At 44.0% G+C, this 24,763-nt stretch overlaps 1 protein-coding gene across 1 annotated transcript in view; it reads right to left on the bottom strand.

Moving 5' to 3' along the window:
- NEGR1 (neuronal growth regulator 1) overlaps nucleotides 1–24,763 on the bottom strand; it is a 2,727,005-nt gene that overhangs the window by 865,115 nt on the left and 1,837,127 nt on the right. The window lies entirely within an intron of this gene.

The raw sequence follows: 24,763 nt of genomic DNA, 5'->3' as shown, positions 1-24,763 counted from the left end.
GACAGGAACGGCAAGGTATGTGATGTTACGCAAAATGTATTACTTTTAGAATTGTGAAAATGTACACGCATATCCCTAAGTTAAACACGCACACTTGTGGAAATTTGCTGAAAAATCGGACATTGTGTACATGGCGAAAAGGACAACATTCTATAGAAAGTTGATACCAGATTGTACAGCTGCAAGATTTTGATGAGCAGATACCCCATAAAATATGCAATCTGTGTATGTGATTTTCATAGAGGTTGCACATGTGTAAATATGTATTTTGCCAAAATTAGACTTTGTGTTCAAGTGGCTAGGGGTTGATTCTCAGCATCATAAAATTACACCATAAAGATGACACTCTTTTTCTCTCCTCCTAGCAAGGCAGAAAGTAGACTCTGACTCAATCACCTTTCACACGGGCAAGCTTAGCTAAGCCGGCCCATATACCCCTTTGTGATGTCATTTTTAAGGCATAAATAGAGACAGGTGAGAGCAGATAGGGACTCACTGATCCAGCCACCTTCCTGATTCCGGCAAAGCAATCTGATCCAGCTTTCTACATCCAGCTTTAAATATCCTTCCAGATCCAGATGCAAATCTCTTGCCAGCATTAGAAACTATTGATTTCCAGCAAGGCCCCAATCCTCAAATGTATTCTCCCCACTCAGCAAAGCACTGTGTGGTGTGAGAAGGCCATTTTGAACCCGTATCCAGAAATTCTCTGGCTTGCCACCACTAGGCTTGCCTGAGGAACTCGCCATCCAGCTGATCCAAATACCCAAAGACCAGGAGATCAGATCCTGTGCCAATCCGGCGACCGGCCTAGAGGATCCAGTCCCGTGCCTGATGTGCTGTTTTTCCTGACCAGAGCTGACGGTCCCATTTAAAAATGTATCCATTGAGTATAAATAGGAAGAATTGTGTCCCACAGCGTATGTACTTTGCATAGTCTTGTCCTAGCTTATACCCATCCTATTTTTCATTTAGAACCAGTATTGTTAGAACTATCTTTGTACGGACTCTTCTCTCATATGTGTTCCTAAACCCTAACTTCCTATTGATTGATTAAGAAAGTAATTCCCAAACCAAACAGAAAGTAGAGTATCATGCCTGAACTGTTATGAGCGGCCGTGAATGACCTTCCTGTGTGGCATTCTACTTTTTGGAAGTCTTTAATATAGCATAAGAAAACCTATATGTCAATTCAAAGTGCATTCCTGTTTTCCATTCTCGCGCCTATCTTGCAAAAACAACCTTCACTAAAACCTCTGTAACTCCCTCAGTGTTTGTGATAGGAACAACATTTCAACTCCTACTTGTAGCCAACATCCATAGCTATCCATAGAACCCACTGTAACTCCCATTATTGTAAATATCGCGCAATGAAAAGTTTGCCACAAATTTAAAAAATTGAAAGATTTTACACGTGTAAAATAGCTCTAAACTGCTTCAGAATTGGATTTTAAGATTTCATATGTTTTCTTTGGACTAAATCATTGCTTGTGTTTGTGTGCAACTATTCAAAGCGGCTCCCATAAGAATTTAGATAAATTTAAGTGTTTTTGACCACATTTGGTGTTTTTCCCCAGTCAATTCTAAAGGCAGTTTTAAAAGCCATTCTGACAGCTGGACAGTTAATTCTGTGTTTCTCTTGTGTTTGATGGGGGAAAGTGGGACTGATATTATGTTTGATTTGTGCCATTCCTGAATACCTGCTCTCTCCTCCCATCTCTTTACATTGTCTATTGGGGGGTTGAGGGGTGTTGCAGGGGGAACTCCTAACCACAGTGCTATTTGATCTGAACCAACACAAAAGTATTATTTTTTGTGCTGAAATAGTTTTGCTTATTACTCATTCCTAGTGTATTAAAAACATTATTCAGTGTTCTGTCACCCATTGGTGATTGTTGTTTATCTATTAAGACATATTGTGATTACATTTTAAATACATAAATAAATATTTACCTTTGCAAACCAGCCTGATTCCTGGTTCAGTGTAACCGGGTGTGGGGTGGGTGGGGTCCAGGGGAAGAGTGTGATATGAGTGGTATATAGTTCATAATATTGAACTTGTAGACAAAAATAAATATGGATTTCAGTTGTGCACTACATGCTGAGCTTTGACTTGGGTGTGTGCCGGATTGAAATCACTTACAGTGTCCAGAAATTGTGTTATAGAAACTAACTTTATGTTCATAATCCTATTTCAGTAACCTTCAGTAGTAAGCATGCCAGAATATATGGCTCTAAACTACAGCAACTAGACTTCCTTGTTTCAACATCCTGGTACTTGCTACACAGATTTAACCATGCAAACTTGAACCAGATATGCACCCATGATAATTGCTAGGGCATGAGAGAGAGCTTTGCGGAGCACATTGCTGCACTTTGGGGCTGACTGCAGCTGAGATACAGGGTGTGCCCCTATTACCTTTTTTTTACATACAAAATAAAAATGTATTATGGAGTGACACTAGTGTCCCTATACAAAAGGTGAAACATCATGATAGGAAAATGTGTTTCCCGGTCCCCCCAAAAATACTTGAAACGTTCGCTAGACGGATTTGTGTCAAATAAGAAACACTTTGGGCACTAAATGCACAAAGGAAATTCTTTGTTGGGTGGCTGAAGATTTGTTCAGTAGTTGTTTTAAAAGTTGGTGTAAAACGTGGTGCCCCTAAACCCAAAACCTAGTTGTATCTACATTGATGCATTGCTTACGCAAAACACTTTTCATTTCTGAATATGTGCCATTACACAGTATGAGAGTTTGGAAACTGTTACTACAATTATATAAGGGACATATGAAAGGTAGGTTTGAGTGAATGAAACATGTGTACAGGGTAAGGAAACATGATTTTTGAAGGTTTGTGGATTGGGGTAAGTGTTGTTTTTTTTTCTGTGTGGTTTGCAGAGATGGAGAATCGGCAAAAACATCAAATGAAAAGAGTAAAACCATTAGAAATATACTGCATTGAGATGTAGTAAGCACAGTAAGGGCTAGTTAGGTGAAAACTGGCGTCATATGTTAATTTAGGAAGCAAACTATTAATGTTTATTATAAAACAAAAATGCACAGTTTGATTCCGAAATTAACTTAAAATATGTGGAGAAGTAGGGTATAAGGGTATTATGTGGATCGGGATGTGTCTTACATGTTGATGCTTATTTGTGATTCAATATAGAACATAATGATTCACTGAGGTGCAATGAATGGCGGGTCATGTTTACATTGATTTAAGAAGCTTTTTGCATGCTTTTTTTTTGTTGCCGAGATTGATTTGTGAGCTCTTTGGTGAAAGCGGCAAAAGAAAATAACTAAAACGTAGAAATTATCTTATATTAAGATCTAGTAAGCAGAGTCATTGTTAATTTTGGAAGCAATCTGTGAATGTTATGTTCTACAATTTGGTTGAAGGGAGGATGTGAGGATTATGGACGAGATAAATGAGCGGTGTCAGTTTTAGAAAAGGTGCATTGTGCAATGAGAGAACTCTACACAATTTTGCAGGACTTCTCGATTTGAGATGGAACTACGTTCTATACACCTATAGTCAAGACCACTGAATAATGGAAATAATAAATATTCTACACATTGTACATTATTCAGATATGGTAAGCCCACTACCCACAATGTGCAACATTGTTTCTTTCTGAGTCCATATTGAAATTGAATAACGTACTCGGATGAGTAAGAGGGAGGTATGATGTCTAGATTCATGATGAGTGACTAATGACAAGAGTAACAACTGCACAAATTGAATGTTATTTTGATGTGGGAAGCACATTACTCACAATGTGTGAGATTGTTGCTTTCTGTTTTCAATTTGACATTGTGTTCTTACAAATTATTGGGACAACTAAAAGTGACATGTGGATACAAAATCTAAATGTATGATGAGTGGCTAAAATAAAAATATGAATTAGAAAGGAACAATTTCACACATCGTGGTTAGCGTGTGTACCGAATTTGAATAATTTTTAAATTCTGCAATATTATTTTTTTTTTTTGTAACCACTGGTCACAAATCTAGATCTCAGACTGCATATTTCTCTTACTAATCTCAGTACAAAATCTAATCAGACAAACTATGACCATGAGTAGCTTTCACATGCCCGTTTGTACTGCCAGGTATAAGTGATCTGATTACCTTACAATTACCTCATAATCTGCCTCATTATTAGTTTGGTGGTAGTTTGGAGTACATCCACCAAAGAAGTACTGCTAAACTCTACTGCTACCTCTGCTTGGTCCCATGGTGTTACCATAGCATTACAATTAGTGATAAGTCAACCTTTTTGGAGCCAAAAGGACTTGAGGAGATTGTTATGGTAAAGTGGAGGATGTACTTCCAGCAACAAGCTGAACGTGAATTACTGTGCGGTAATTCCAACAGTGGGAAAAATCTGGCTCTTTTTACATGAGAAATCAGTTATTTTTTCCAAAGGAATAAACACATCTGGAACCAGTGAGGAAAAGCTTACCACATCTTGTGAGTGAGTCAGTTTGTTCTCCAATACCAATAAAGTGCAATTAAAGAAAATAATAGATAGAGTGTTCCTCACAATCATCATCCTCTACTGCGCTTCCTGCTCTGCTAGTAGGCTCACTGTCAGTTCCATATTGTTAAGACGGATTTCTGAACTCTGTCCTGGTGGCGCAGAAGTTCAGAAGGCCAACCTAATTACTTGGAACAGGGTAACCTCTGGACAAGCCAGACCAATCAAGGTAGCGATCGCGGCGGTCAAGACTAGGTCTCAAGAGGGGTGAGGGTGACTGAAAGCCCGCAGTGAGCACACAAAGCAAGAGCGCTGACAAACTACTCCAAACAGTTGTTATATCAAAAATAGATACACATTTATTTTAAGGCCTTTAAAATAATGACCGTAGCGAGAAAATCACAATATCACAGTATTAAACCAACACATACCATATCAACACAATATATATACAAATACACAGTCGCAAGCGTTTAAAGCACGAAATATGTAGTCCACCTGCCAGGGAAGGAAAACAGGCAGTGCGATAATGCTTTCGACTCAGTTCGCCTTCATAGGCACCTAACTAGATGGAAGTCCGAGCCCTGCGAAGAGTGGAGCCTTGTGCTCAAAGTACCTGCCACGCCGGTGCCGACGGACACAAGGGGAAGCTCTTTGGAGGAAGTCAGGCAGTTCACGTTAGTGCACAGCAGAAGAAGAACAGGTTCCGCAGCTCAAGCGCAGCCTCCACAGCGGGCAGAAGCAGAGCGCGAGCGCGGCAAAAGGGTGCTGTTTTTACACAGCAGGGAAAAGCAATGGGATACTGCAGGAGGGCGACCAGATCCTAGATATACTACTCACCGGTCCCCGAAGCAAGCAGACCCAGGCTTCTCCACGATAGTTTCAGCAGTTGGCAGGTTCAGAAGAGCAGGGAACGCTTTGTAGTCGTGTAGAGCAAAAAGACGTCCCAATCGACGAAACCGGCACAGTTTTGTTGCCGCACAGGACAACGGAGCGGCCGTGTGTATTCGAGCCAAATGAACCCTCCTCCCTTCAGACCTGGGGACGCCAAGCGTACGAAGCGTGGGAGAGGGACAAGGACTCGCAATACAACACAACCTGGCGGCGGTTGCAGAGCCAACCTCCTTGGTAAGCTGGTCAGTCAACTGGATGGCCCAGAGACGCTTCCGAAGGCTTACTTGGCAGGAGATGGTTGAAGATGCCGGGAATAGCTGTTCCTGCTATTCCAAAGGTCGAAGCACCAGTACAGGCCTTCTGGTTCGATCAAAGGAGGACAGGGGCTCTCCGGACGACAGCAGTGCAAAGGAGGATTCCTTCAGCGGGTCACCAGCGATTCCTCGGTCCAGCCTCGTAGTTGCAGGATACTTGGCTCCTGTATTCCTTCGTTCGTGAGAACTCAGGAGATCGACATGGTAGTGGTGTTTCCAGCCCCCTCTTATCCACGGTTCCCTTCGCGCCAAAACAGAGGGGAGCCAATGGGAGATCCGCTCATCAAAACACATACCATACGTGGACCAATCACGGACCACGGTGGTCCCAGGCATTCACACCACCCTAGACTCTCTGGCACCCAGGATGTGTATTGGGACCAGACATCCCAGCCCACACCCTGGAGGCACACAAACGACATGTAGAAGCCCGCGAAAGCAACCACGTTTCGCGGGAAAGTACATGCCCAAATAAGGAAGGCCCCGGGTCGCCGGACCTGGGGAAGGTGAAGGGAGCAAGACGGACAGTGGACAGGACAAAGGAGCCTCGCGGCCTGGCCATTTTGGGAGCCAGGCCACCATTTTGGGTTCAGTGCAAAAACGTGCTCAGAACGCCAAAAGGAGCTCAAAATAAACAAAACGATCGCTGCCACCAGCCCAGTCCCTGAATGACTTGCACCGATCAAATACCATCCTATAAGAGTATCTAGGGTCTGTAGAAGGCTAGAGACCCAAGAGAGCTGTAACTTAGCTTACAGTGCCCTCTTGTGTCGTGTTGCACTAAAGCTGCGACACGATAGAAGAAACTACGGGAAACCACGTTCCCCGATACTGACTGTCTTAAGGGCATGTCAGTTTCCCCGTAAGAAAGGAGCGAAAGCCCAGAGAAGTGCGGCAGAAGGCTGTACTTCTCTGGCAAAGTCAACAACAAGGTTAAAAACAATAGCAAAAAGTTTAGGGGTTGCCACATGGAAGGAAAATTCCCTACAATTACGAAATCTTTCCTAACACTTGCCCCTCCCAGACTATGGACAGGGGGAACTAATCCACCCCTGGATGAGTCTCTTGTTCAGGTCGGTTAAACATTCTGGACAACCCATCAGCATTGCTATGTTGGACACCTGGTCTATGCTCAATAGTGAAGTCGAAGCCTTGAAGACTTATGGACCACCTAAGCAACTTTGGATTCTCCCCCTTCATGTTCATTAGCCACTTTAACGGCTTATGGTCAGTCTGCACAGTGAAGTGGATCCCATAGAGGTAGGGCCTCAGCTTCCTTAGGGCCCACACAACAGAGAAACATTCTTTCTCTACCGTGGACCACCTAAGCTCTCTGTCCTTAAGCTGGCGACTAATAAAACCGATAGGGTGTTCCTTACCCTTCTCATCCACTTGTGATAGTACAGCTCCTATCCCAGTGTCAGAGGCATCCGTCTGCACGATAAAAGGTCTTTGATAATCAGGGGCCCTTAGGACAGGGGCCTGGCACAAGGAGTCTTTTAAGCCATTGAAGGCCTTCTCACACTCGTCGGTCCAAGTTACCTTCTTGGGTTTCTTCGGAGTTGTGAGGGCAGTCAGAGGAGCAGCTATGGTACCATAGTCTGCCACAAAATTGCGATAATACCCCGTGAGTCCTAAAAAGGCTCTCACTTGGGTTTGCGTAGTGGGGGTAGGCCAGTCTTGTACTGCTTGTACTTTACTGGGTAGAGGCTGTATCCTCCCTCCACCTACTTCATGTCCAAGGTAAACCACTGAGCCTTGTCCAATCTGGCATTTACTCGCCTTTATGGTCAAGTGGGCTTTCTGAAGAGCCTGGAGCACAATCCCGAGGTGTTTCACATGGTCTTCCCAGGTGGCACTGAAAACTGCTATATCGTCCAGATATGCAAGACAGAATTCGTCCAACCCATTCAACACATGATTCACAAGCCTCTGGAAAGTGGCAGGGGCATTCTTCAACCCGAACGGCATTACCCGGAATTGGTAAAGGCCGTCTGGCGTCGAAAATGCTGTCTTCTCCCTGGCATGTTCTGCTAAAGCTATTTGCCAATAGCCAGCAGTAAGGTCAAACGTGCTGAGGTACTTGGAGGCACCCAAAGTATCCACCAGCTCATCTGTTCGAGGCAAGGGGTGGGCATCTGTCTTGGTGACAGCATTCAGAGCCCTGTAATCCACGCAGAACCTCAATTCAGAAGTGCCTGCCTTTGGAACCAGAACCACAGGACTGGACCAAGGACTACTAGAGGGTTCAATCACCCCAAGGTCTAACATTTTGTTGACCTCGGTCTTAATATAAGACCGTACTTTATCTGACATCCTGTATCCCCTACTTTTGGTAGGTACACTGTCTCCTGTGTCAATGTTATGTTTGCACCAAGGTGTCAAACCAGGGGACTGTGAAAACAGGGGGGAAAACTGCCTAAGCAAACTTTTCACCTCAGCCTGCTGATCAGAAGTCAGGTGAGGGGCCACTCGGACACCCTCGACGGAGCTATCTGAAGGACCGCTCTGGAACAGGTCGGGGAGAGGTTCAGACTCCTCTTCCTCAACGTCTGACGCCAGTAGCAGTGCTGCGATTTCGACTCTTGGGACGAAAGCCTTCAGCCTATTTACGTGGAACACTTTTGGAGCCTGTCCAGGCCTTCCAAGGTCCACTAAATAGTTCACCTCACCCAGGGGCTCCACCACTGTGTAAGGGCCTGACCATTTGTCCTGTAAAGCGCGAGGCCTTATTGGATTCATGATCAGGACTTGCTGACCCGGTGGAAAGTTGATGAGGGAAGCTTTCTGGTCGTACCAATGTTTCACCAGCGCTTGTCCTGCCTTCAACTTATCACTAGCCAAGCCCATCAGAAGTACCATCCGTTTTCTGAGCCCTAGCACATAGTCAACTACATTGGTAGTAACAGGGGGAGTGGGCATCTCCCATCCCTCCTTGACAATGGCTAAGGGTCCCCGTACGGGATGACCGAACAGAAGTTCGAAGGGGCTGAAGCCAACACCCTCCTGTGGTACCTCTCGGTAGGCAAACAGCAAGCATGGTAAAAGAAGATCCCATTTTCTTCTCTGAGGCTCCTCCAGAGCCCCAATCATGCTCTTTAACGTTCTGTTGAAACGTTCCACCAGACCATTGGTCTGGGGGTGGTATGCAGAAGAGAACTTGTAGGTGACCCCACATTCTTTCCACATAGCCTGCATATACTTCGACATAAAGTTGCTGCCACGATCGGACACAACTTCTTTAGGGAAGCCAACCCTAGTAAATATGCCGAGTAAAGCTTTTGCAACTGACTTGGCAGTTACAGTCTTCAATGGGATGGCCTCAGGATACCTGGTTGCATGGTCGACCAGCACCAGGATAAACCTATTGCCCGAGGATGTTTGCGGGTCAAGGGGACCGACGATGTCGATCCCTACCCTTTCAAATGGTACCCCCACAACTGGGAGCGGTACCAACGGAGCTTGGATTGTCGCGCCAACCTTACCAGACAACTGGCAGGAGGCGCAACTCCTGCAGTGACTTTCTACTTGCACCCCCATCTTGGGCCAGTAGAAGTGCATGGATAACCTCTGCTTGGTCCTCTTCATACCAAGGTGACCAGCAAGGGGAACTTCATGCGCCAACTGCAGGAGGAAGGGTCTAACAGCAAGGGGAACCACCAACCTCCTATGGTCTCCTTCTGTAGACTCTGTGGGCTCACTATACAGGAGTCCACCTTCCCAATAAATCCGATGCTTCCCAGGAGGTTCACCCTCAAGCTGGGAGCAGGCCTGTCTCCTTAGGCCTTCCAGAGATGGGCACTCACGTTGGCCTTTACTGAATTCGTCCCTATCAGGACCTCCTTCAACTAACAAGTCTTTTAGTTCGGGATGATCGTTGGGGTCGAATACTTCAGGCATCGCCACCTCCTCGTCAGGCTCGGGCGATTGACCAACTCCCTCCACCGCAGTGGTAGGCGAGCTCGGGGGAATATTCTCTTTCCCCCGTCTTGACTTGTAGACTCCTTTCGCCTTGGGTTGCCCCTTCGGCTGGGGCGGCGTATTGGACTTGGCCAATGCCGCCCGTGTTTGAGACCGTGTGTAGGGTCGTTCGGCAGTGTCTCCTACGAGCCCTAAAGCTCTGAGATCATTACCTAATAAGACCTTTCCCGGGACGTTTCTCTGAATGCTCACTGGAATCCTGACAGCTGTACCATTTAAAGTTAGATTAACAGGGATCACGGGAAACATACGGAGGGGGCCGTCAGCCAACTTAGTGGGCATCAGAGTAGCTCTGGCAACTTCCTCTGAGTCTACCAAGGTAGAATCCACTACAGTTCGACTGCACCCACTATCCCTAAGAGCTGGAGTATCCACTCCATTGATCAGCACACTGTCTTTAAAGTAGTGCTTGGTATTATCCGGAATCCTAGCATACGCCTCTGCGACTTTAGGCTCCCAGGAACCCAGGGACACTAAAACTACCTCGGCCTCTATTCCGCTGGGAAATGAGTCCGAGGAGAAGGATGCTCCTGTAATCTCTTCTTCCTCGTAGGAGGAGAAGGCCAGATTAGCGGAGTGGACCCCCAAAGGTCTAACCTTACAACGGGGATCCCCCTTCACATGGTCAGTTGCTCCACAAGAAAAACAAGCCCCAGTGGGTCTGTTTACGTAGGGAGGCTTATTGTAACCAGAGTTCTGTTTCGGAGGCGCACCTCCACTACCCTGTGAGTTCTCTTGTGTCTTACCCTTGTTTTTCTTTTTGTGGCCCTTTTGGGAAGAAGATTTAGCAGATTCCCCACCCTCCATATCTTTGGACTTTTTCCCCTCCTCCTGCTTACCAGGATGAGTTTTGTCCTTATGGGACACTCGATGTGACACCCATAAGTCTGCTGCAATGGCCAGCTTCTTAGGATCTATCTCCTTCGAATCGGCCAAATGCTGCTTAAGCTCCGGGGAAGAAGAAGCAAAAATATGTTCCAGCATGACAAGATTTATCATGCCGTCGAAGGTAGAAACCTTATAGCCTTCGACCCAGCCAGTTAAGTTTTTCAAAGATTCGGCGACATAAGATACCCAAGTACCACCTTCCTTTTTCTTATACTCTCGAAAACGCTTTAAATATTGGGCCGGAGTCTTCCCAAACTTTAAAATGAGAGTCTGCTTTAACATTGCGAAATCAGCCCGCTCAGCCTTCGACATTTCCATAATGGCACTACAGCCAGAATGGGGCAGTCTACTGAGCAACCACGCAATCTTATCAGCATTGTCAACTTCCTGGACCTCGCATGCATACTCAAACGCATTCAGCCAGTCCATAATGTCATTCCTCTCTTCATACACACTGAGCAGATCTTTTGGAAACCGTGGATGAGAGGAGGCCCCAGACCCATGTCCAGGACCCTTGGATCCATTTGCAACCTGAAGCTTGGCCAGTTCCAACTGGTGATCCCTGTCTTTTTGTTTTTCTGCCTGTTCGATTTTTAGTTTGGCTATGCTGAATTCAAGCTCCTGCTGCCTAAACCGCAGCTCTTGCTTCTTGAATTCAAGCATAGCCTCCCCATCAACACTGGCAGAGGAAACATTAGACATTACATCCTCCCTGTCCTCGTGGTCGCGATGGATCAGTGCGGCGGCAGAACCGTCGGTTCTACCAGTGAGAGCAGCCCCACCACCTTCCGCACTGTCCTCAGAAGTAATAGCGTCAAGCTGCGCTTCTTGCCACGCCACGATTCTTTGGATCATTTCCAATTTAGTGCCTTGAGAGGAAACACCTCTCTCCGCACACATCTTTTTCAATGTTTCTGACTTAGAAGCATTTAAAGTTAACAACGTACTTGTTTCCATACTGTTTGATAGGACTATGGCCTTTTTAAAGTTATACTATAACAATTCACTACGTGTACTGTTTGGAATAACCTGAAATGCCTTAGTTCGAGCGCAACACTGGATACCTTCAGTCGTATCCCACCGCTGTACACCAATTTGTTAAGACGGATTTCTGAACTCTGTCCTGGTGGCGCAGAAGTTCAGAAGGCCAACCTAATTACTTGGAACAGGGTAACCTCTGGACAAGCCAGACCAATCAAGGTAGCGATCGCGGCGGTCAAGACTAGGTCTCAAGAGGGGTGAGGGTGACTGAAAGCCCGCAGTGAGCACACAAAGCAAGAGCGCTGACAAACTACTCCAAACAGTTGTTATATCAAAAATAGATACACATTTATTTTAAGGCCTTTAAAATAATGACCGTAGCGAGAAAATCACAATATCACAGTATTAAACCAACACATACCATATCAACACAATATATATACAAATACACAGTCGCAAGCGTTTAAAGCACGAAATATGTAGTCCACCTGCCAGGGAAGGAAAACAGGCAGTGCGATAATGCTTTCGACTCAGTTCGCCTTCATAGGCACCTAACTAGATGGAAGTCCGAGCCCTGCGAAGAGTGGAGCCTTGTGCTCAAAGTACCTGCCACGCCGGTGCCGACGGACACAAGGGGAAGCTCTTTGGAGGAAGTCAGGCAGTTCACGTTAGTGCACAGCAGAAGAAGAACAGGTTCCGCAGCTCAAGCGCAGCCTCCACAGCGGGCAGAAGCAGAACGCGAGCGCGGCAAAAGGGTGCTGTTTTTACACAGCAGGGAAAAGCAATGGGATACTGCAGGAGGGCGACCAGATCCTAGATATACTACTCACCGGTCCCCGAAGCAAGCAGACCCAGGTTTCTCCACGATAGTTTCAGCAGCTGGCAGGTTCAGAAGAGCAGGGAACGCTTTGTAGTCGTGTAGAGCAAAAAGACGTCCCAATCGACGAAACCGGCACAGTTTTGTTGCCGCACAGGACAACGGAGCGGCCGTGTGTATTCGAGCCAAATGAACCCTCCTCCCTTCAGACCTGGGGACGCCAAGCGTACGAAGCGTGGGAGAGGGACAAGGACTCGCAATACAACACAACCTGGCGGCGGTTGCAGAGCCAACCTCCTTGGTAAGCTGGTCAGTCAACTGGATGGCCCAGAGACGCTTCCGAAGGCTTACTTGGCAGGAGATGGTTGAAGATGCCGGGAATAGCTGTTCCTGCTATTCCAAAGGTCGAAGCACCAGTACAGGCCTTCTGGTTCGATCAAAGGAGGACAGGGGCTCTCCGGACGACAGCAGTGCAAAGGAGGATTCCTTCAGCGGGTCACCAGCGATTCCTCGGTCCAGCCTCGTAGTTGCAGGATACTTGGCTCCTGTATTCCTTCGTTCGTGAGAACTCAGGAGATCGACATGGTAGTGGTGTTTCCAGCCCCCTCTTATCCACGGTTCCCTTCGCGCCAAAACGGAGGGGAGCCAATGGGAGATCCGCTCATCAAAACACATACCATACGTGGACCAATCACGGACCACGGTGGTCCCAGGCATTCACACCACCCTAGACTCTCTGGCACCCAGGATGTGTATTGGGACCAGACATCCCAGCCCACACCCTGGAGGCACACAAACGACATGTAGAAGCCCGCGAAAGCAACCACGTTTCGCGGGAAAGTACATGCCCAAATAAGGAAGGCCCCGGGTCGCCGGACCTGGGGAAGGTGAAGGGAGCAAGACGGACAGTGGACAGGACAAAGGAGCCTCGCGGCCTGGCCATTTTGGGAGCCAGGCCACCATTTTGGGTTCAGTGCAAAAACGTGCTCAGAACGCCAAAAGGAGCTCAAAATAAACAAAACGATCGCTGCCACCAGCCCAGTCCCTGAATGACTTGCACCGATCAAATACCATCCTATAAGAGTATCTAGGGTCTGTAGAAGGCTAGAGACCCAAGAGAGCTGTAACTTAGCTTACAGTGCCCTCTTGTGTCGTGTTGCACTAAAGCTGCGACACGATAGAAGAAACTACGGGAAACCACGTTCCCCGATACTGACTGTCTTAAGGGCATGTCAGTTTCCCCGTAAGAAAGGAGCGAAAGCCCAGAGAAGTGCGGCAGAAGGCTGTACTTCTCTGGCAAAGTCAACAACAAGGTTAAAAACAATAGCAACAAGTTTAGGGGTTGCCACATGGAAGGAAAATTCCCTACAATTACGAAATCTTTCCTAACACATATGAGTGAAGGTCTTCATTTGAAATGAAGCTCTCATTATGATCACTCCCATAGAGCAGTAAGGTGTAGTATGTCCAGCAATTCAAAAGATAAAGTTGAACTGATCAGATATTGTCAGTAATATAATTGTCACACATGAACTAATCAGAGGCTTTGTAGTAATTAAAAAAAAGAGTATCCCAATTCTCATGGGTCCATAAACTCATCATTCACAAAATAAGATTGTCTTATTTGTTCAAAAGCTGAACAACAGCTGTGGTACTTGGTGTTCTATGGGCTACTCTTTCGAAAGAACAGCAAACCATTTACAAATCAAAATGAATAAACCCACCCTTGTCTGTCACACTAAGGTCTTTCAGTTTTCAATTAATAGATGAAAGGAGAAAGACACCCAGTGTTTGTTTGTGTAATTCCACAAACCAATATCTGTAGAAAAGAACAGAAAAAGTAAGTAGATTAAATATGTATAGAACACCAGAAAACAATTATAATCTGAAACACATTACCATGCAGTTATATATTAAGAATGTGACATTATGAATGCAACATATCACATAACACAGGCAGTAATTTTAGAATTAAGATCTTTACTTGTGTTTATATAATTTTTTGGGGAGCTGTCTATACATGAAGAGAAGTATTTTTTTATCAAGACTGTGATTACATAGACTATTTTATACTCACTATCAGGATGGAGACTTAAAAATAAGTACCCTATTCATAATTCTTAGTACAATTAATGTTTTCAAACATTATTTTGAGAAAAGATGGAAAAATATCAAGAATGGCTGTAAGAAAACTATCCTTGAAGGAAAACGGGTAAAAGATGATCCAGATGGTTTGCCATTAAAGAGAATTAAACACTAATAAAGTTCTCTAATAGAAATTATTCAGGTTTGAGGTATGTTTCAGCATGCTTAAAAATATATTAAGGAAAGTGAAACATGTGATTGAGGTCCTTAAATTGTAAGCTGGTTTCACAGAAACTTAGTATTATGTCTCATGTAATTGTTAGCAGGTTATGGGTTATGGTAATGTTTGAGTTTACATACTGTGCCTTTCTCTCATCTTGATGTTTTGTTAATGGGGTTCAATATATGTATTTTAGTGAGAAAGACAGAGAGAGAGAGAGAGAGAGAGAGAGAGAGAGAGAGAGAGAGAGAGAGGAAGTGAGAGATAGAGAGAGAGAGATAGAGCACGATGGAAATGTTTCAGTATAGGAGTGCTCAGAAACATGTTTGCTATGTATTTTCTACTTGTATGTATATGTCATTTGGGAATTGGTGTGCATTCATGAATTAAAGCAAACCAATTACAGAAACACACCATGATATTCTTGACTCTGGAAGGGGACATTTATCAGTTTGGTACACATATTGAAGGCATGTTTTATAGTTTCCCACATTTCTTCAGTACATAGTGCTTTGCAAGAGGTGTTTAAAATATTGTTTCGCATATTTTCATCTAATAAACGCTTAGTCCTGACCCCTCAATACATAGTAAACGCACACTCAGGGGAAACCAAATGGACATATGGTGACACGTGGGATTTAAAAAAGTATATGTCCAAGTTAAATGCTGCATTGAAAATTGAATTGACCATTATTTTGATCATTCCTCATTGAAGCAACCATTGATATTGAGATTTCATAGAGAACTATAAATATGCATACTTTTTAATTCTACATACTTTGTATATATTTAAATTGGTTTGATTATTTCTAGTTGTAATAAAGAAACCTTCTGTGCAGAACTGGGTATTTCTGTTGTCCGGTAAGCAGAGGGGGGCTGTAGGTAATCAATACTGTTAAACTGGTGATTCCTAAGTCCATAAAAGCAACTTCTGGGATTGTTGTTTCGAAAATTCCCCTAAACTAGATGTTTTCCAATGAAATTATCCTTCAGTCATCAATACTTTTTTTCTGAAAACATACCTGTAGCTGTTTTTGTTATTTTCCTTTTACATTTCGCAGCACCCTTTTAGTAGTTGCAACATTCTGTCTATTTTTAGAGATTTTCAGAAGGACCTAGATTAGTGTTGAAACGTGTTAGTGTGTATGATGAATATACTGAAACTAGAAGGGTACATAGTGCTGGCAATACTTAAGATTCTTCCATTTCTAAAAAGTGATTCAGGAAATACAAAGTGCTTTAAAGATCATCATGCACTTCAAATGTTAGAAAGTAATTCACAATGCTCAAATGTTCAGTGTGCAGCATACATTCTAAAATACTGCCAGGTGTTTATATCACAGCTTAACTGGAGCGTATACCTGTGTTAATACAGCAGTGATAAATGACTGTGAATTAATGTAACTTTAAAAAATAGAATATGAAGACAAAGAAAACTAAACCATTTCAAATCAAATAAAAGTAATTTGATGCTACTTAGCTGTTGTATCAAGAAACAATACTAAAAGACACTTACATTAGTGGACAAAGCAAGTTGTTAATCAACTGAAAAGCTCTAGGACTATCTTGTGTGTCCCCTTCATTTTCATTTTACAAGTGATAATTGAAAGAATGTGTCAAAGCAAATCTCAACATCGAGGTGAGGAGGTACATTAAAGTACTTATTGTATTGTATTGTATTGTATTGTATTGTATTTGGTTATTCATATAGCAGTCTTCCCCATGTGTATGACCTCAATGAGCTTTGTGGTTGGAACACCCTTAGTGACCGTACTCAATGTGGTGGAGGTTCTAAGAGTTTTAGATTAAGAGATGTTTAGGATTTAGGTGGCTGGCTAGGCTGCACTAAAAAACCCAAAGGTCAGGCACGTGGTTGTACGCTGTTGGTGGCATGCGATAGACTGCTATTGTTGAAGATTCGATGTGTTGCCACGTATACTGAATTTTCTTTTTGTTGGTAGTCACAGTATGCTAGTGGCAGAGGAATTGAGGTACGTCAGGTGTTTCATTCTGGACGTCTATGTGTGCTCTAGACCGAATGGGAATAGTCATAGCTGCATTCTATGGTGCATGGATGTTTGGCTGTGCCTGTGGCTTGTTTCCAGACATGCTTAAATGGTATACGTACTGTATGCTTTGTTGTAGTTCGGCTGCAACATCCTTTGTCCAGTGTGAACGACATGCTCTCGTTATTTGTGGTCTCTCTGGTGTGACAGTCTGAGTGACGAGTGCAGGTGACATTTATTGCAGTGTGCCACAGCGAAAGCTGCTGGCTTCCCTTGTGTATTTGACTGTTTGGGGTGCTGTTGTGCATAGGGTGATAGTTTGTCAGGTGAGCCAATGCTAATGCTGTTGTTGTTCGTGTTGTAGTTGGGGGAGGTGTGAGGGTTATTGTTGTGTGCCTTAGCGAATGCTGCTAGCTTTCATGCAGTATTTGGGAAGGGGTGTTGTTGTGCATGGGGTGACAGTTTGTCTAGGTTTGTCTTATCTTAAAATACTAACATCAAAAAGGCAAGCTTTGACAAGCCAAATAACATTTTCTGTGTTGATGGACCACTCCCCTACCTCTGTATTTGTATCACTTGATTACTTTAGTGAAATTAAAGTATGGAGACTCACATGAAGGTAAGACCTCTGAACAGTGGCCCTCTCAACTATCAGAATCTTTTCTTGTTATCACTTGGGTCTGAAAGTCTTCTACTCAAATCTGTGAAAGTGGAGCCTAGGGATACTATGTGAAGCCCAGGGATGCCATGCACGACCTGCATGAGATCCCTTACCTTTTCTCAGAAAACCAGTAGAGCTGCAGTCTCTACCAAATCCATTTAACAAAACATAAATTGCCAACTCCTTAAAACCGAAAGTGCCTTATGTTGGAAGTGAGAGCGAGTGATTGGAGGTGGTCAGAAATGGACAATGGGCCTCATTACGAATGTGCAGGCACCGTTGTTACTGGACCGGCACACTGCGAGTTCTGTGGACGGATGCCGTCCCACCTGCCAGGACCGACCTGGCAAACAGAATGGCACCCGCCTGCAGATTTTGACTGAAGCAACGGCACTGTTGCACACAGTGCAGGTGCTTCCTTCCTCCCCATTCCTATTAAGTCCTATAGGACTCGAATGGGAATGGGGAGTTATGTTTTCCGGCGCCTAGCTTCCGGGACCACTGGGGCTGTAAGGCCCTGGTAATTCCCCAAATCCAGGCGCCGGAAAAAAACATGACTCCTGCGGCAGCCATGCTATGAGGCCCAATGAGTCTAAAGATTGAATCTGGCAACAATACCAACATTTCAAGAACTGTCAGCTCCTTACTGCTGCCCATAAACTGCTGATTGCATTGAGGCACTGTGTTCCTCTTTTACATGCCTTCTAGAATGGAGACCTGCCTACTTAGTTCTGCTGCAACTACCACTCACAAGCTGCTCCATCCTTACACAAAAGAGGTGATTTTCTGCACATGTCCCCTGCTGTAATTTGGGGCTTTTATTCAGAATAAGGTGTAGCTGGTGGCCACATAACCCAGCGTTTAATGATTAATTGCTAAACACATTGGGCCTCATTACAACCCTGGCGTTAAGGGGTTAACGGCGCCATAAAAGGGTGCGGCGCCGTTAAACCCTTAACGCCAGATTCCCACTTTAACGCCTGCTTTTTTCAGGCGTTATAAAGTCCAAGGCGCTAAGCGACCTTGGTGCTAATTACGGCACCGTAATTTACGGTGCCGTAATTAGCGCCTTCCCCATTCCCATTGTGCCCTATGGGCCAAAAATGGGAATGGGGAAGGGGCCATGGTGAATGGGGAATCACCGCCCCGCCAACCTTGTAATGGGGCGGTAATTCCGCCATTCACCATGGCGGAATCCGGCATGGACCATGGTGCTAATAGCACCATGGTCCAATGCCAGGGTCGTAATGAGGCCCATAATATTATTGTGTCAATGCGAAGAAAAGAAACAGCTGCCTAACTTAATTAAGCCTCTAACGTCTGTGTATCTTCCACTCTGAACCTGCATGAGAGACCAAAAACAAAATACATGTCTCCGTCATGGATGAGTATATTTGCCAATATTAATGTTTGACATTTCATAATGTAACTATTGATGAACTGCACAGTTATGTTTCATGGAAACATCTTATATTTGACCACAAAAAACGTGGAGCGATTGCTCTTTACCTAAATAGCTATCCGAATAGATTTGTCCATAATGCGTTTCTAAAATGTAGATGGAACCTGCATCCCACTAGGCAAATAATAACCTGATTTATATTAATGACTGTTGAGCAGGCAGTTTGTAGATTTTGTAATAATTCAAATGAGTTTGAGACAATGACACATTGATTGATATTTTGACCAGCAAAAAAGTAACTTTTTCGAAAAGCTTTGTTTATTCGTTCATGTTATTGCTTGAGAATTATTATGGTCTTTTTGTCTATGTAGGAGCACCGCCTCTTCTGTTTTGGCAGTTGTGGGATTTCTTAAATCTTTGCATCTAGGCATTCTTTAGACGGTGTGTCTTTTGGATTTTAACTATTTTATGTTTTGTATTAGAAATTGTCTTGTTTTGATAATCTGTAATGTGAAATGTGATTTCTTCTGGTAATGAATTTTTGTTAAAGGTTATGTCTCTTTATAACCAGTGACAATAAAAAAAAAGAATGTAAGTATTTGTGCTTTTGGCAATGACATTCATAAAATATGGATTGTTGTCTCTATCAATCAATCGGATTGCTGCTTCATCAGCTTGAGTAAGGGGCTGCATTGAATATTGGATGATGTGGTCGATCAGAGATGGCAGGTCCCAGAAGAGCGTAACATGTTGCACAAGGCAACCCCACGGCTCTCTCCCAGACCATAGACCAATATGCTCTGCTGAAACCAAGAACCCCTAACCCAGACAGAAAAGCCAACACTTGGTCACATAAGAGCTCACCTCCTTACGTCGACTCATGAGCACCCAAGAACACACATCAAGGAAAATCACCACTCCTCTCAACCTCAAGGTTTTCTGTATCACCTCCAAAATCTTGAGAAACACACTCTTCTTGACAAAAGCCAATTACCTCAGCGCAAAGATCACGGAAGCCAACTTCAGGGCTAAAGAGATGTTTTCCATACTGAAAGAGCTTGAACACCTTACCCCCAGCCGCTAGCTTCTACTAATTGGCAAATATTGGTGCACCACAATTCAAGCAGCGCTTGCCAACACAATTGACAAGCTTCAGGAGTAAATCCACAACAAGAAACAAAAACCCCTATGCAAACTCCAACCTGCTACCCACCTACCTCAGTCCCCCATGCCTCTGCAAGTACCCTCTCCCCAATTCCAGTTCTCATCTATCTCCACAGAGGACATTACCACCACAGTACAACACCTCAACCCCTCCTATTGTACAGGCGATGCATGCCCTGCTCACATCATCAAACTCTGCAGAGCAACATTGCTCCGGCTTCAGCTGATTTTGTCAACTCCTCCTTCATTTCAAACAGCAATCCTACTTGCCTTAAAATGGCCTGGATCTCCCCCTTATCAAAAAAACATCACTCAACCCTCCCTCCCTACCAACTATCAACCAATCACTACTATTCCCTTCCTCCCCAAAATCCTAGACTTCATTGCTTACTCCCAAATACAAAACTAGCTCTCACAGCACCAACTTCTAAGCACCAGACAATATGGATTCAGTCCAAAGCGCAGCATCGAAACAGCCCTTTTGGACCACAAAATCGAACTTGATCACAGCAGAGACTCAGGTAACTTTGCCATCCTTCTCCTCCTAGACGTGTCAGCAGCATTTGACCTGGAAGACCATGATGTCCTCTGCCAAAATCGCCACCCAAATGTCCACTTATCTCACCAAGTGGTTCACTGGATCAAGTACTTGCTGACGGAGCGCACTTCCAAGGTTTTCATAGGTGGCCACTCCCCTGATCCAATTCACATTCCATGCAGCCTCACTCAAGGCTCCTGCATATCCCAAGCCATGTACAACACCTACACCAACGCCCTCTTTGATCACCTTGATGAACTGGGCGTTCCTTACACAAACTTTGCAAGTGTCACGCAAGTTCTTCTGCAAATCTCTGGCAACTATACCCAAGATGTCAAAGGGATCAACCAGACTTACAGCATCATAAAGACATGGATGGCTGCCCACAACCTTTGTCTCAATGATGAGAAGACTGAGCTCCTCATTGCTGGCTCCACTCACTCACTAAGTACTCTGGACCCAGCTTACTCCTGCCTCCTCATGGATGGGAAAGCTATCCAAGTCTCAAAGAACGTCAAGACACTTGGCGTGTAACTGGACGCAGAGCTCACCATGTCCCGCCACATTAATGCATTGTCTCATCCACAGCGTACACTGCCAAGCTCATCTCCCTTAGCAGGAAATTCAGCTCACCCACAAACTGCCTCACCCTCACACGAGCTATCATTGGCAGTAAGCTTGATTACTGCAATGTGCTATTCTTCGGTACCTCTGCCAATAACTTGGCAAAGATGCAACTCCTACAAAATAAGGCACTAAGGACAGCACTTGGCCTTAGTATCTCCAAACACATCACAGCAGGAAGAAGGAAAGTTCGTTGGCTACCCATAAACCAAGGATTTAGTTTAAAACGAGTGTCCTAGCATACCAATGTATCCACCAGAATGCACCCTCTTAACTCATCCCATGCATTTCTGCAAAACCAGTGGTATGATGTCTCCGCTCCTCTGCCAGTCACTCACTACTCAGCCCTAAATTCAAGTGCAAACGAGCTGCGGGTGTGAGCTTTTGCATGAACGCCCTCAACCTTCGGAGAACCATCCCTGGCCACATCAGAAATGAACACTCACTTTTCATATTAAAAAGAAACTCCCAAAAACCTTGCTTTCTCACAAATTTGTATAACTGACTGAAACAACTTATATCTCGTGTATTCACTGTTATCTACTGCATGATAATATTGTGCCACTTATCCTGCACAAGCAGTGTGATACCTCTGGGTCTGGGCACTATACACATAAAATATGAAAACAATTGAAATAAACCTCACCCTATCAGATGTGATGATCTCAGAGATTACCTCTGTGGTTCCAGACACACCAGTAGCTCTGTTATAATTATCTGCCATTGCTGGGCATGACTTCTCATCTGGTGCTGTGCACTCAGGGAAATTGGCTGCCAACATTCCTTGTTGCTTGAGGAGCAATGACACCTGTGCCTCTGTCAAGCATTGACTGATGTATTACAAAGGGCAAGTATTGTATTTTTTTACATTCATGATTATGGGCCATTACGTTCTTGAGTGCTACAAAATATATTGACGCAGAAATAATTGCCTTATTATTCTTTTATACTATTGTCTGTTTTCTGAGTCCTTGTAATCCTCCTTAACCTTTATGACAGCAGTTCATTGCAATCTGCTACTTCTGTCTCCAGCTATCAGAATTTTCTTTAGATTACTGACACAATTAAACATTTCAGTCATCAGCTTTTTTGCCATCAAGTTTGTTTTTTTCCAGGACTTGTGGCCAGAGTTGTCTGGAAACTTGCATCAGGTTTTGAAGTGGGTTGGAAACCACAAAGGCTGGCCCCCACTGGAACAAAAAAGGAGAAGATTTGACAATAAGATTGTCCTGATTAGTGCACAGGGCTGCTCGAAGCAAGCCTTTGATTTGTTAAAGGGTGCCTTCAAAATTTCAGGAAAAGGGTTTTTTGACTAAGAAGTGAAATGTGGTGTTTTTTTAAAGTTTTTGATCGTAGCCTGTAATAGTGAGAGTGGGGGAGAGAACTAAGCACTGCATGTTACACACTGATTTCTGCAAGGAGCCATTGAACCCTTGATCTCTTACTGCAATTGGGATTTCACACCTGAAAAGTAGAAGCATAACTCTGGATTGATGTACTTGTATTGGCTTTTATTTATTTTAAAGTGTATTTTAAATATTTGTTATATTTGTATTTTTTGCATGCTTCAGTTGATTTTCAAGACTATTTTTAAATTATAATTTTCATGGCAGGTCCTTTTTTAATACATTGAAAACGTGATCATGTGTGTTAGTTCCTTAGTTATGTAAGCTACACCAGTTATCCAGGTGTATTAGCTACTTATGTTTCTGAACAAATAAGGTGGTGTGTATCATTTGGCTCCCCACTCAGTTTCAAATGCACCAACCCTTTCTGTTGCAGCACAATGCTGCTGTACGTATGGAACATTGGTAAATGGAGTCCATCCTTCCCAGCATTGTCTGTGCACCACAGAGATCTAAAGACCTTCTATGCTGTGTGGTGGTCACTTTTTGTAGGTAGTTTCATTGGATACAGCGTATACTCAGCTGCATTACTGTGCTGTGTTGCGAACTTAATTGTGGCTTCTCGTGGGCAGTGGAGAACCCACACTAGGTCCAATGCCGTATTTCACCTGGTTCCTCCTTCTGAGTTTCCCCAGATGTTATTCCAGTAGTTAACGTGGCTAGGAACAAACCAAAGGTTGGGAGTAAGACATACTGGCTCATTGGATAGTTTGTGAGAATTAGGGTTGAGAGTATTGGGGAAGAAGCTAGTAATCATTGTTGCAATTGGTTCTGTGGGCTGGTTCCCGAGCTGAGGTATTGGGGCTGGGCTTCTGAGGTCTCCTCCGAACTAGAGAGTGGCATTTTCTCTATTCTTTGGAAGGATGATAATTTTGAGTCACCTCTAGGGGATTCTGCTTAAACCTCCTCTAGGGATCTCATCACAGATCAAATTGATTCCACTGTCTTCTGGATGTCACACATGTTACACTCTAAATCCAAAACCCTAATTTGGTTTGAGCCAGGTTAGGCATGCTTTAAATGTGTCTCAGTATATGGTTTATATGATTAAAATAATGCACCAAACCCATTTGATGGAGCAACACCATTATGAAGATGACTCAGGAGGATTGAATTTAACCTTAGAAATCTTGATTCGCTGTTTTTTCGTTTAAATATTTTCAGTCTACTTTAAACCTTACCAGCCTATTGGTTGTAATCTGGCCAAATCAATTAACATATATTGAAGTGGTACTCCCAGAAAGAAATGTAGTCAAGCTAAAGTTGTAATGAAATAAATCCCAAGATATCTAATGGAAAGGGAAGCAAGGCCAAAGGTGCATGCCTTGTTGAGCAAACAGGTTTTGAGTTTCAGCTCTGAGTGATTCAAAACATCCGCACTGATTCGACTACCCTTTGTTTTGTTCGTTTTGCATCTGATTGCTGCTGGTTCACCCATTTCTATTTTATGACACGCATTTCAGCCCATTACTATTTCCCATGCTTTGTGTTGTAAACACAATTGCAAACACAAGATATATCAGAGATCTCCATTAACACAATCCCATGAGAGTGGAAAAGCCTCTAGGTGGTGTCATCAATTCTTTATGTAAATGTCCTTGCATTGAAGTATATGTTTAACAGAAACAAATTACACCCAGGTATTTTTTGTATATTCATTGACTAAAATGATTTAAATCTGATTTGATGACAGTGTTTTGGTCTTAATATAAAACCTTTTACAGTTTATGTCTGGTCACATAATAAGTTTCAGCATAAACATGCAGAGTCTGATTAAGCAGCTCTTTGAGCAACAAACAGAATTTGACACCTTAAACATCGGATCTCAACACCAATGAATTCCTATAACTACTTCACGATAGACGGCATCAACATCAAAGTTTCAAAGGAAGTAAACAGACTAGGGGCCTTATTACGAGTTTGGCGGTAGCCATGCAGCTATTAGCTTCATGGCTGACACCAAACCAGGCTCATTAACCGGGTTCCTGCAATGAGGAATAACCGGGTCTTTCCAACATTGGAGGACCCGGTAATTCCTCCTTGCAGGAACCATTCTCCATTCCCATTTGAGCCCTCATAGGGCTCAAATGGGAATGGGGATGGAGATAACAACAGGCAGATTACAACTGGCCCATTGTTACCTCCTTCCTCCCCTCACGGGACCCGGAAAGCACGCCTGGTTTTACCAGGCGTGCAAACCGGGTCCCGCGATGGGAAGCTGGTATTCGGCCCTGACGGAATGAAGAGGGCCGGTCCCGTACCGACCCCCTTCATTCCGTCAACGCAGCTTGGTA

Source organism: Ambystoma mexicanum, chromosome 1q, assembly GCF_040938575.1.
Source record: "Ambystoma mexicanum isolate Mex_15411 chromosome 1q, UKY_AmexF1_1, whole genome shotgun sequence".
In the NCBI taxonomy this organism is placed as follows: Eukaryota; Metazoa; Chordata; class Amphibia; order Caudata; family Ambystomatidae; genus Ambystoma; species Ambystoma mexicanum.
Note: the sequence above shows the minus strand (reverse complement) of the source record. Positions and strands in the feature narration are given on the sequence as shown.